The sequence below is a fragment of the Jaculus jaculus genome, unplaced genomic scaffold (genome assembly GCF_020740685.1).
Source record: "Jaculus jaculus isolate mJacJac1 unplaced genomic scaffold, mJacJac1.mat.Y.cur mat_scaffold_41_1_1322751_arrow_ctg1, whole genome shotgun sequence".
Lineage (NCBI taxonomy): Eukaryota > Metazoa > Chordata > Mammalia > Rodentia > Dipodidae > Jaculus > Jaculus jaculus.
Window position 1 is genome coordinate 735,672 of NW_025423495.1, and position 13,465 is coordinate 749,136.

At 40.8% G+C, this 13,465-nt stretch overlaps 1 pseudogene; it reads left to right on the forward strand.

Annotated features, from left to right (window-relative positions):
• Window positions 1–9,590: 9,590 nt before the first annotated feature.
• On the forward strand, window positions 9,591–11,145 carry LOC123457374 (annotated as a pseudogene).
• The last annotated feature ends 2,320 nt before the right edge of the window (window positions 11,146–13,465 follow it).

Below are 13,465 nucleotides of genomic sequence, written 5' to 3' on the forward strand. Positions count from 1 at the left end.
CAATGAGAGAGAGAGAAATCACCAGTGAAGATACTTAGCAGTGGACACTGCAAGCCTTATGTTTGGCCAACTAGGCCAAATTAGCCAATGGGTAAAATGGTGGCATGTCTGTCATGGTGGATACCAATTGCCCTCTAATTGGACTGGAGGCCTGCTCCATGGGAGGGAATACATCTCTGATGCTGAAAACCTACAATAGGGGTAGCCATGAGCCCTAGGAGTATAACGTCTGCTGCTGTCTGGCTAAATGTTTATACTATGCTTACCAAACTGCCCAGTAATTGCTTCTCTTAAAGTCCATAACCATATATTAATGCTACTCTCACTTTTGGTGGAGAACCTTCTCTTTTCAGATGGCAGTGACCTTGGGATGACTCAGAAGACCTTGTGTCAAGCAAAGTCAAAGTTGTCCTCAGACCTCCACGTGTCCTCTGTGGCATCATGTGCTCATTCACATACAAGATACTTGAATCACATCACTTGTCTCCTTAATGTTCTCATCTAAATTCCTATAGACACCCTAACTACCACATTAACCAATCAATCTAAACATCATTCAAACAAGAGACTTGGCACCTCTGTGCCTGTAATTCCCTGTTCTTCCTTTCCATTCAGTAACTAAACTCTTCTTCCTTTCCTGAAGTGTCAGGATTTTCCCCACACCAGCCTGCCCCTCCCAACCCCTCATCTCTTCACAGGTCTAATGACGTCTCTAAAAGTCTCTACCTGCCTATCACCATGAGAACCTTAGACAGACAACTATTCTCAAATTAGAGTCAGTTTATTAAACTCAGGACACTTCCACTTTTGTTAATCACACTTAGTAATGCTCTATATCCATTTGTCACATCCTAAAAGCATTTAGTATTCTGAGTTATGGCCAGAGGCTAGGAAAGCCAAGACTTCATCTACTGTCCTTCCTGCTTTTTCCTTCTAGCATTTAGTACCTAACAGTGTAGGTTTTTACCTTCTCCTCCCATCCACAGGACAATGAAGAAAATACCGAGAGATGCTGACAATCTTGGGTGATGCTGGAGCTGGGTGTTGGCCTCAGCAGGGCCTGTCACCTGGTGTCCTCACAGCACTGCCCCTTGGGCCCTCCTACCCGCTGCTGAGTGGCTTCACTCACGTGGACAGCCAAGGCTACCTGCCTGCTCGCCATCCTGCTGGATAGAGGCTCAGGAAAATGAACCGTGCTGCTACCCCCACACATTTCCCCACACTCTTTGGTTGAGCCACAGCACTGTGATGTCACAGTCACAGGCCATTCCATCTGCTAGTGGCGTGGGGGAGGCTGGAGCCATCCACTCTGCAGGAGGGGAGGGTGCTTTCATAAGGAATAGGGTGCAGTACTTTGGTACTTTGGAGCAGAAACACTGTAGTTCATGGAGTTTGTGTGCCCCCTGACCACACACCCAGAGAGCAGATGCAGGGGTTCCTGCTACCTGGAATGCAGCTGTATTGGAGCAGGGGCTTTGTAGCTCACAGACCTTGTGCACCCTGTTACTCAGAGAGCAGATATAGAGACTCCTAGAGTCTGAGGAGGCCTCCTGGGACAGTGTGACTCCGGGCCAGAAGATGTTACAAGTTCACTGTGTGTGACTGACAACACTCGGGTCAACCCACAGGGATTGGCTGCACTCAGGCCTGTGTTCTGAGGCCCTGACCTGCTTTCCTTGCTTGCCCTTCTGTTTCAGTCAGGTTTGCATTGCTGGCAGAAATCACCCATCAAAGAGCAGTTTGAGGAGGAAAAAAAAATTATTTTGGCTTACAGGCTCAAGAGGAAGCTCCACGATGATAGGGTGAAAGGATAGCATGAGCAGAGAGTGGATATCACTTCCTTGCCAAATCAGGTGGACAACTGGAACAAGAGAGTGCACCAAACACTGGCAAAGGGAAACTGGCTATGATACACATAAGCCCAGCAATACACTGCATCTAAGAGGTGTTAGTTCCCAAATCTCCATCAGCTGGGAACCTAGCATTTAGAACACTTAGGTCTATGGGGGACATATGAATCAAACCATCATATCTTCCTTCTTTCTTTCCTTCCTACCATTCTACCCTTCCTCATCTTTTTTCTCCCTCCCTCCCTCCCTCCCTCCCTCCCTCCCTTCCTTCCTTCCTTCCTTCCTTTCTTTCTTTTTTCCTTTATTCCATTGTTTTCCCTTTTTGTTTCATCCCTTCCTTCCCTCCTTCTCTCCCTCCTTCCTTTCTACCTTATTTCCATTCTTCTCCTTTCTTTCCCACTCTTTTTCCTTTTCTTCTATTCTTCTCCTCCCTTCCCCCTCTTTTTTCTCCTTTCCTTCCTTTCTTTTCATACTTTCTTCTTCCTTTCTTTCCTTCCATCTTCCTAGTCTCCTTCCTTCCCACCTCTTTTTCCTTCATTCCATTCTTCATCCTTTCCCCCTTCTTCTCCCTGCCTTCATTTCTTCTTCCCATTATTCTCTTTCCTTTCCCCTCTTTTTTCCTGCTTGCCTTTCTTTTCCTCCTCGTTCCCCTATTTTGCTCCCTTCCTTCCTTCCCTCTTTGTTGGAGACCACTGTCTTCTCTCCATGTTACTGACAACATAATTGTATAAATGTAAATGTGTGTGCCAATGCAGTTTGAGGAATGCAGCTGCTCCTACTCAAATTATACAAAAAATAAGTGAAATCCTAACCACAGTCTCCCATGCTCTGTTTACGATAGCCAGATATCTTCCTAGAAAACAGACCTGTTATCTTTTAACCACATGTCAAAAAGTCAAGTATTCTCAAGACAATTTGTATTATGTCAAAGTCATTATTCATGATGCATCCATAAGCTATTTGTGATATATGCATAAACCTAAGATTAAAAACATGGTAGGCTAAGATTCATTGCCTCTTATCCCAGTAGTGACAGAGAGCCCATCGGTTCGCCCTCTTCTGCATGTCTAATGGGTGTTGTGAGTTTCTTTGTCTATGCATTGCAGTCCCACTTCTAGAACATGAACCCTGTGTCATTGGCCACAGCACCACTTTCCTTCCCCTCCTTTATTTCTCCCTCCCCTCTCCTGTTTGCTCTTGTATTTTGAGATAGGATCACTATATAGTCTAGACTTGCCTTGAACTCTTGACTCTCCTATCTCAGCCAACCACTGAGGTAACATGGGTGTATAACACTCAGTTTTTAGGGGGAAGGTTTGTTTGTGTGTGTGTGGTTTGTGTGAAAGGGGATACATATTTATGTGTAGTTTTACACTTTTTGTGCACATTACTGGTATTTTAAGGGAAAATATGTACCTGAGTATTTGTGGTAGCAACAGTCACAGCCAGTGAACATGGAAAGAAAATTGTATGTCAACAGATAAAGAAAAGGTGGCTTGGTTTGGGCTGGAGAGATGGGTTAGCAGTTAAGGTGCTTGCCTGAAGAGCCTAAGGACCCATGTTCAATAACCTAGATACCACTTCGCCAGATGTACACAGGTGAGGCAAACGCAAGATTGCACATGCCCACTATATGGTGCAAGTGTGTGGAGTTCAATCGCAGTGGCTGAGGCCCTGGCATGCCAATTCTTTGTCCTCTAAGAAAAGGTGGTTCATCAATGCACTCACCTCAACAGAAATTAAAAAAACAGGTTGATGTACATCATGGGTGAGTGTTGAATGCATGAAGCCAAACACCAAATGTCATGCAGTGTTTTATTTCATTTATATAGATAATGTAAAATAGGTAAGTTCACTGAGACAGAAAGAACGTTTGGATATATACAAGTTAAAACAATATGGTAGCCAGGTGTGGTGGCGCAGACCTTTCATTATGGCACAGGGAAGGCAGAGGTAGGAGGATTGTGGCTGTGAGTTCGAGGCCACCCTGAGAGTACATAATGAATTCCAGGTCAGCCTTACCAGAGTGAGACCCTAAGTAGAAAAGCTAGTAATTTGTAAAATAAAAATAAAATGAGACAGTCAATAGTGGCTTAGGGATGGAGGAGGAAAGTCTACGTTCTAGAGAGGACATCTACATAGTAGCAATGGGTTTCTGAGAAGGTCTCTTTTAATATCTTATTTATTAATATGAAATAGATGAAGAAGGAGAGAGATAAAATGTGTGTACCAAGGCCTACAGCTGCTGCAAATGAACTCCAAACTCATGTGCCACTTCGTGCATCTGGCTTTACATGGGTACTGGGGAATCAAACCTTTGTTCTTTGGCTTTGCAGGCAAGCACCTTAACTGCTAAATCATCTCTGCCACCCTGAGAAGGTCTTTTGATGTTCATGTCACATACAACAACATAAAGTTATGAGACCATAGATGCTACTCCAGGTTTTCGGGTGTAGACGGATCACTTCTTCAAGAAAGAAATGAAGGAAACAGTATGTTTGTGGGCAGAAATGGATAGACCCTTGGGTGGGAAGTGTAAATCCTCTTTTTTAAAAAAAAATTATTTTCAAGGAGATAGAGAAGGAGTCAGATAGAGACAGAATGAGTGCACCAGGGTGTCCAGACACTGCAAATGAACTCTAGACACATGCACTACCTTGTACATCTGCCTTTACATGGGTTCGGAGGAAGCAAACCTGGGTCCTTAGGGATGTTTGATGACTCATTTGTTAAGGCACTTGCCTGCAAAGCAGAAGGACCAGGTTTGATTCCACAATACCCATGTAAACCAGATGCACAAGGTGGCACATGCATCTGGAGTTCATTTGCAGAGGCCGAAGGTCCTGGTGTGCCCACCCTGACTCTTTCTCTCCTCCTATTTCTCTTTTCCTCTCTCTCAAATAAATAAAATAATTTAAAAAATAAAGATGAAAACAAATAAAATCAAAAACTCTGCATAAATGGCTCAGTTGGCAAAGTGTAAGCCACTACTGTATGAGGTCCTGAGTTCAAATCCCCAGAATCCATCCATGCAAATACATCGCATAGCACCTTATGCCTAAAATAAATAAAAACAATAAAACAAATAAAATACATTTTAAAACCCATTGCAAACATATGGCAGAAAGTTGAATGATAGGTAAAAGCACAAAATTAAAATGCAAGAGTCCATACCTATGAAACGATGGAATAGATCCCATCCTTATTTTATGACAGCCAAGAATAAAAAGGAATAAGATGAAAGTGTCTTGGGAAAAATAACTTCAAATGGGGGCTGGAGTGATGGCTCAGCAGTTAAGTCACTTTGCTGTGAAGCCTAAGGACCCAAGTTCAATTCCCCGGTACACATACAAAGCCAAATGCACAAGGTGGGGCATGCATCTGGAGTTCATTTAAAGTGACTGGAGGCCATGGCATGCCCATTCTCTGTAACTGCATCTTTTCTCAAATAAATAAATTAAATCTTAATTTTAAAAGTCACAAGGAAACTATCATATACAATTAATTGTATATTAGCTATAACTAATACATAGTAATAATAATTAATATGCAGTAATAAAGAAAAATGAATAAAGTAAAGAAGGTGTCACATACAAGAACTGACTAAGAAAAGTTATTATTATTTTTTCTATTTTTTATTTTGGAGAGAAAAACAGAGAGCACATGCACAAGAGAGAGAGAATTGGCACACCAGGGCCTCAGCCATTGCAATTGAACTCTAGATGCTTGTGCCACCTAGTGGCCATGTACAACCTTCCTCTTGCCTCACCTTTGTGCATCTGGCTTACTAGGGATCTGGAGAGTCAAACATGGGTCCTTAGGCCATGAACACACAGTGATCCTCCTACCTCTGGCTCATGAGAGCTAGGGGTAAAGGCATACACTACCATGCCCACCTTCATTCTTTGGTGTGTGCAAATGTTCTATGGTCCTGACACCTCCAACATTCCATGGTCTACATTGCAACTTAGGGTTTACATTCAAAGATTCATACAGTTTAGCACTCAGGAGGCAGAGGTAGGTGGATCATCATGAGCTCAAGGCCACCCTGAGACTATATAGTGAATTCCAGGTCAGCTTTCATGATCCCCAACCCAGCAACACACAAGTAATGTGGCAAGGTTGGAATGAGAGCTGGCACCTCCATGGAACATAGCTGTTATGGGTTCTGTATGCTGACAGTGGGGAGCAGAGAGACCATCTTCAAACACTGTTCCTTCAGATCTAATTCACATTTTTCAATTCTTGAGCCTTCAGTGGGTTCAGTCTTACAGTCAGGATATCTTGTTATCCCCATGATAACCAGAGTAGTTTCCTTAACTCCTTCCTTCCTTCCTTCCTTCCTTCCTTCCTTCCTTCCTTCCTTCCTTCCTTCCTTCCTCCCTCCCTCCCTCCCTTCCTCCCTCTCTCCCTCCCTTCCTTCCTTCCTTCCTTTCTTCCTTTCTTCCTTTCTTTGAGAGATAATGGGGGCACCAGGGCCTCTAGCTGCTGCAAACAAACTTCCGATGCATGCACCACCTAGTAAATCTGGATTACCTGGGTGCTGAAGAATTGAACCTGGGTTCTTAGGCTTTGCAAGCAAGTGTTTTTACTGCTGAACCATTTCTCTGACCCTTAAATTTTTCTGGTTTATTTATTTATTTACTCATTTATTTACAAGCACTGAGAAATAGAAAGAAAAAGAGAAAGAAAGAGTGAGAATGAGTATGCCAGGGCCTCTAACCACTGCAAACAAATTCCAGACACATGCACCACTTTGAACATCTGGCTTTATGTAGGTACTGGGAATTGAACCCAGGTCAGTAGGCTTTGCATGCAAGCACCTTAACCAATGAGCCATATCACCAGGCATGTTTTCTCCCTTTTATGCAGTCCAGAGTCCCATCCCATGGAATGGTACCACCCATAGTTAGGCTGAATCTTCCCACCTATTTTAGAAATTCCCTCATAAGCATGACTCAAGGATTTTGAGCATGGCAATTTAAGTCCCTTCAAGTTAACAACCACAAAAAAAACCAAATCAGTCCCCATTGTATGGTAAAGCTTTAATTTTATAGAAAGCTTATTATATATACACACAAATAATAAATAAATAAATAAATAAACAAATAGACAAATTAATCCATATCTACTGAGTATTCTATTCATAGAGGCACACATGATATGGAAACAGCCATACCTCTTCAGGGGCACACATACACATTCAAGCACACTCATGAATACATATAACACACATGACCATGTATGACATAAATGAATATGTATAACACACACAAATATGTATAACACACATGAACATATATGACCCACATGAACATGTATAACACACATGAATGTGTATAACACCCATGAATATGTAAAACACACACAGATATGCATGCATACCCACATACATGTATATGCATTGACTATATATACATATATGGAATGCATACAACAACATACACATATAAGTGCCCACAGACCACAGACTTACATATGAATGTATACATATATATAAATGCATGCACTTGTATGCACATACCACACATAGGCAAATAGAGACTGACACATGTATCGATACACACCCATACATGCACCCCTCATACAAATATCAACACACATGCATGTACACACAGACACACACAATATACCACAGAAGCATGGTCCACACTTATAGTCCCATACACAGATATTTACACACACACATGAACACAAAAACACCCTTGTACCTAATTCACACACATACAAAATGGGATAATTTTTTACTATGAAAGCTGAATTTTACTTAAAACATGTTTTTCTTCTTCATTAGTTTAGTAATCAAAGTCAGCCAAAGGATCTATCAAATGTATTTTTTTTGTTTTAGATAAAGTAAGAGTGAGAGAGAATTGGCACACTAGGGTCTCAGCCACTGCAAAAGAATTCCAGCTACTTGCACCACCTAGTGGATATGTGCAACCTTACACTTGCCATACCTTTGTCTAACTTATGTGGAATCTGGGAAGTTGAACATTGGTTCCTAGGCTTCACAGGCAAGCACCTTAACCACTAAGACATCTCTCCAGCCCCAAATGTTTTTTTGTTTGTTCGTTTGTTTTGTTTTCTTAGTGTGGGAACTCAGTAAAATCCAAGTCATGTGGCACATGGGTGGGTGACAGCAGATGATGGAGAAAATGGCTAAATCGTGCATGATCCTCTCCTAAGACATGTTGGATGGGCAATATGGTCAGCTCAGCCATCCTATACACTATGGATCCTGAGCAGAAGCTGCCATCTGGCGCTCTCATTTTTTTTTTTTTTGGCATAAAATTTATGCCTGTCTCTTAGTATGACAATCACCTTCTAGCAACTAAGAAGGAGCCCCAATTTTCTAAACTGTATTTTCATCTCTCAGTCATTCCTTTACACACCTTTCATCCCAGAACTTAGGTGGTAAATTCCGGGTCAGCCTAGGCTGGAGCTCAAACCTACCTCAAAAACAAAAACAAAAATAAAAACAAAACCCTCCCCAGTCTGGTTCCCTGTGCAGTGGGAGGGTGAACACACAGCAGTCTGGAATGAGAATGAGTAGGCCAGACCCCTGTTGCCAGGTTCCTCCCCCCTCCCTGATCTGGGTTCCCTGTGCCTGTCAATGTGTGGGCGGGCATGGCAGTGTGCAACGAGGAGGCCAGGCCCCTGTTCCTGGGATCTTCTCACCTCTCTGGTCTGGGTTCCCTGTGATGGTCTGTGAGCTGGAGGGCATGGCATGGAATAACTAGGCCAGATGCCTGTTCCCTGGCTCCTCCCAGTACCCTGGTCCTGGTAGATCCCATTGTACCTTGCTTGGGCAGGCCTGGTCCCTGTGTGAGCTGTAAAATCAGGACTTTTGTTCTGGTATCCTGACTGGCCACTGGGTACCAACATCCCTGTTAACCTGATGCAGAAGGTGCATGGGTCAAAGTACAAAAACTTGCTTCCTCCTCAATAAAATAAAAAGTCTTCCTAAAATGGGTAGACAACAATGCATAAAAGCCAACAAAAGTCAGAAAAAGGACAGATCGCCACCAAGAATGCCTAGTGTGACAATGGAAGCCTCCAATTAAATCCTAAAGAAATCAACAAAAAAAATCATTCACAAAATGAAAACACAACAACCAACAACACCCTGATCAAAAAAATAAATAAAATAACTGAACTGGAAGCAAACCATCAAGGAACCAGCAGTTGTATCAATGAAATTGAACAGAATATTTCCTGGAGCATTCAGCTTTTGACAGTAGGCTCAACTTGATTGAAGAAAACATTAGAATGCTCCCAAGAGCTATGAATTAATTGAAGGTAAGTCAAGAAATGGAAGCTCTCAACAACCAATTGATTAAGCTCAATGAAGACTGAACAAATGCAAGAATGAACTCCAGGAAGCACCAAGAAAATCAGAACTCAAACTTGTACCTCAAAAAAGAGATGGACATGATGCAAAGTAACACAACAGAAGACAAAAACCAAATAGATATTATAAAAACCTCTTTAGAACCCCTTACCAATAGAGTTACTCATGTGAAAGAAAGAACCTCTGATCTGGAACATAAGACAGAAGGAATTGATTGGGAGGGCAAAAAACTTTGCTAAGTTCAAAAAATCAAGTGAGGAGTGATTTCAAGAGCAGTGTGGTGGACAGAGTGCTGGCCGAGACCGGAAAATTGTCCTTGGGAGTTGGCATGTCCCTGCAGCCCCGTGGAGATTATTGGCCACTGGACAGCAATGCAATTATATGAAATCATGGCTAGTTATATACCTGTAGCTACTCAAACATATCCTGTACTTGATGAAAAGGTCACTCAAGATACTTTGTACTGGAACAACTATAAGACTCCTGAACATATTAAGGAATTTGGTGCAGTGTCAAAAGTAGACTTTTCTTCCCAGCCTCCATATAACTATGCGGTCACAGTTTCCTCAAGAACTCATATTTATGGCCAATACTCCCAAGAACCTATAAAAATCTTTTCCCATTTTAAAGACACAGCATACTGTGCTACTTTTCGACATGATGTCCAATTGCTTGTAGCTGGTAGTGAAGATGGTAGAGTTCAGCTTCTTGATATACATGAGAGGGCTCCCCTCAGGCAGTTTGAAGACCATACAAAAGCAGTTCACACAGTAGACTTTACATTTGACAAATACAATGTGGTCTCTGGGGCTGACGATTATGCAGTTAAATTATGGGATATTCCAAATGCCAAAGAGATTCTGACATTCAAAGAACATTCTGACTATGTGTGGTGTGGATGTCCTAGTAAACTGATCTCTTTGTAACAGGGCAATTCGATCATACTGTGAAGATGTTTGATGTGTGAACAAGTAAAAATGTTTTCTGTGTCAAGCATGGGCAGGCTGTGGAGAGTGTCCTGCTTTTCCCCTCTGGAGGGTTTCTGGTATCTTCAGGAGTTCATTATGTTAAAGTCTGGGACATGTGTTCAAAGGAGGGTAGTTGCTTGTGTCTTTGAAAAATCATCACAGGGACTGTGACATGTTTATGTTTGAGCAGCTCAGGACAGAGGTTGCTCTCTCGCTCAATGGATAGGAAAGTCAAAGTGCACAGCACAGTGTCCTACAAAGTAGTGCACAGCTTCAATTGATTACACAGATTCAAGTTTAAGTCTTGCACTTGCTCATGAAGATGAGCCAATTGTTGTTGGATGACCAATGGGATAGTGAATGTTAAACATCAGAAATTTGAAACAAAGAAAGATTCTCTTCCAAGGAGAAGGAGGCCTGCATATCGAACTTCTATTAAAGGAAAATATTATATGAAGCATTGGGATGACATTTTTATCAACAGGCCAACAAAAAAGCACCTAGAATGGTATGACAAGGATCTGGAAAACTTTCGGATCTCAAAGGCTCTTGACAGAGCCCTTGAGCCTAACTGTGTAATAAAGACACCTGAGGTTACAGTGTCCATCATAAAGGAGTTAAATCGAAGAGGAGTCCTTGCAAATGCTCTGGTAGGTCAGGATGAAAAGGAAATTACTCGTGTTCTTAATTTTTTGATAAGGAATCTGTCTCAGCCAAGATTGCCCCTGGTTTGATCAATGCTGCTGAAATAATTATTGATATATATCTGCCTGTGATTGGTCAGTCACAAGTAGTTGATAAAATGTTTTTAGTACTTCAAGGACATATAGAAAAAGAGATGGATTACCAGAGAGAACTGCTAGAAACTTTGGGGACAATGGACATGCTTTTTGCCTCCCTGACAAACAATGAAAGCACTTGTGTGCTGGAACACACTCCTGTTGACTTTCTAGATAGCAAGAAGATAGAGTCATAGTGTTTGCTTCTGGCTTGGAATAGGTTTGACTCCATTAACTATTGGTGAAAAAAAAATCTCAACACATTAAGAAAGATAGCCAAATTAGTCAAACAAAAAAGAAAAGTCTCAAATTAACAAAATCAGAAATGAAAAAGGAGAGATCACAACAGACATCAAGGAAATTGGAAGAATCATCAGGGCATACTTCCAAAACCTCTACTCCACCATATTAAATAATACAGAATAAATGGTTGGATTCCTAGACACATACCACCTACCAAGACTAACGTCAGAGCAGATTAATCTCCTAAACAAAACTGACATATCCATGGAGACTGAAACGGTGTTAAAAAACCTCCCAAAAAAGAAAAGTTCATGACCAGATGGCTTCTCAGCTGAATTCTATCAAACCTTCACTGAAGAATTGAAACCAATTTTTCTATAACTGTTCCACATAATCAGAGACCAAGGAATTCTCCCTTGACTCCTTTTATGAAGCTAGCAACACCCTAATACCAAATGAGACAGATGCAACAAGAGAAGAAAACCATAAGTCTATATTTCTAATGAACTTAAATACACAGATCCTAAATAAAATTCTTGCAAACTGAATTTAACAACACATCATTATCCACCTTGAACAAGTAGGCTTCATCCCAGGGATTCAGGGATAGTTTAACATATGGAAATTGGTCAATGTAATACACCACTTTAATAAACATAACCATAAGAACCACATGATCATTTCAATTGATGCAGAGAATACCTTTGACAAAAAACACGGGATCATGATCAAAACATGGGAAAAATGGGAGCCCACTCTCACCAGTGCTCTTCAGCATAGTACCACTGCTGCAAATCAGTAGCTTTTCTATGTGCAAAGGACAAATATACCAGAAAGAAATCAGCGAGGCTTTCCCATTTTCAATATCAACAAAAATCAAATACCTTGGAAAAACATAAACCAAGAATGTTAAAGACCTATATAATGAGAACATAAAAACATTCAAGAAATAAATAGAGGAGGAGATCAGAAGATGAAAAGTCTCCAATGCTCCTGGATAAGTAGAATTAATATTGTGAAAATGGCAATTCTACCAAAAGCAATACACATATTTAACACAATACCAATAAAAATATCAGCACCATTCTTCACAGAGATTAAAAAAATGATCTCAAAATTCATATAGAATGGCAGAAGGCTTCAGATATCTAAACAACCTCAGCAAAAAAAAAAAAAAAAAACTAATCTATAGCTATATTGCAAAGTCATAATGACAAAAACAGCCTGGTAGTGGAACAAAAATAGAAACATAGACCAATGGAACAGAATTGAAGACCTAGGCCTTGGGTGAAGTAACTACAGCTGTCTGATCTTTGACAAAGGTTCCAATAATGTAGACTGGAGAAAAGACAGACAGCATTTTCAACAAATGGTGTTGGACAAATTGTATGACCATAGGTAGAAAAACGAAATTAGACCCACTCACTTTGCCGTACACAAAAATCAAGTCCAAGTGGATTAAAGACCTTAATATAAGTCTTGAAATTCCTCAACTACTGCAAGAAAAAAAAATTGGAGGCACTCTATGATATAGAACTGGGAAAAGACTATCTAAAGAAAACCCCAGTAGCCCAAGAAATTAAACAAGCACTCAACCAATGGGATCTCATGAAGCTGAAAAGATTTTGCACAGACACACCAGGAGCAGAGCCAGTAGGTTACCCAGTGAATGGGAGAAAATCTTTTCCAGCTACACCACTGACAGAAACCTAGTATCTAGAATCTACAAAGAATTAAAAAAAAAAAACCTAAACAATAAAAAATCAAACAACACATTCCAAAAGTGGGGCAGAGAACTAAATAGGGTGTTTCAGAGGAAGAATTACAAATGGCTAACACACACTTAAGAAAATGTTCAACATCCTTAACCACTAATGAAATGCAAATTAAAACGGATATGAAATTCCACCTTACCCCAGTAAGGATAGAAAACTTAAAACAAAATCAAATGAAAACAAATGCTGTCTAGGATGGGGAGAAATAGGAATACTCATTCACTGTTGGTGGGAATATAAACTGGTACAACCACCGTGGAAATCAATATGGAGACTCCTGAAAAGGATGAATATACAGTTATCAACAGACTCTGTTATTCCTTTACTGGGCATTTACTCTAAAAGCTCCACATCTCAGTTCAGATATATTTGCTCAAACAAGTTTATAGCTACTTAGTTCGTAATAGCTAAAAATTGGAATCAACCCAGTTGCCCATCATTGGATGAATGGATAACCAAGATGTGGCATATCTACATGATTGAATTCTACACAGAATTA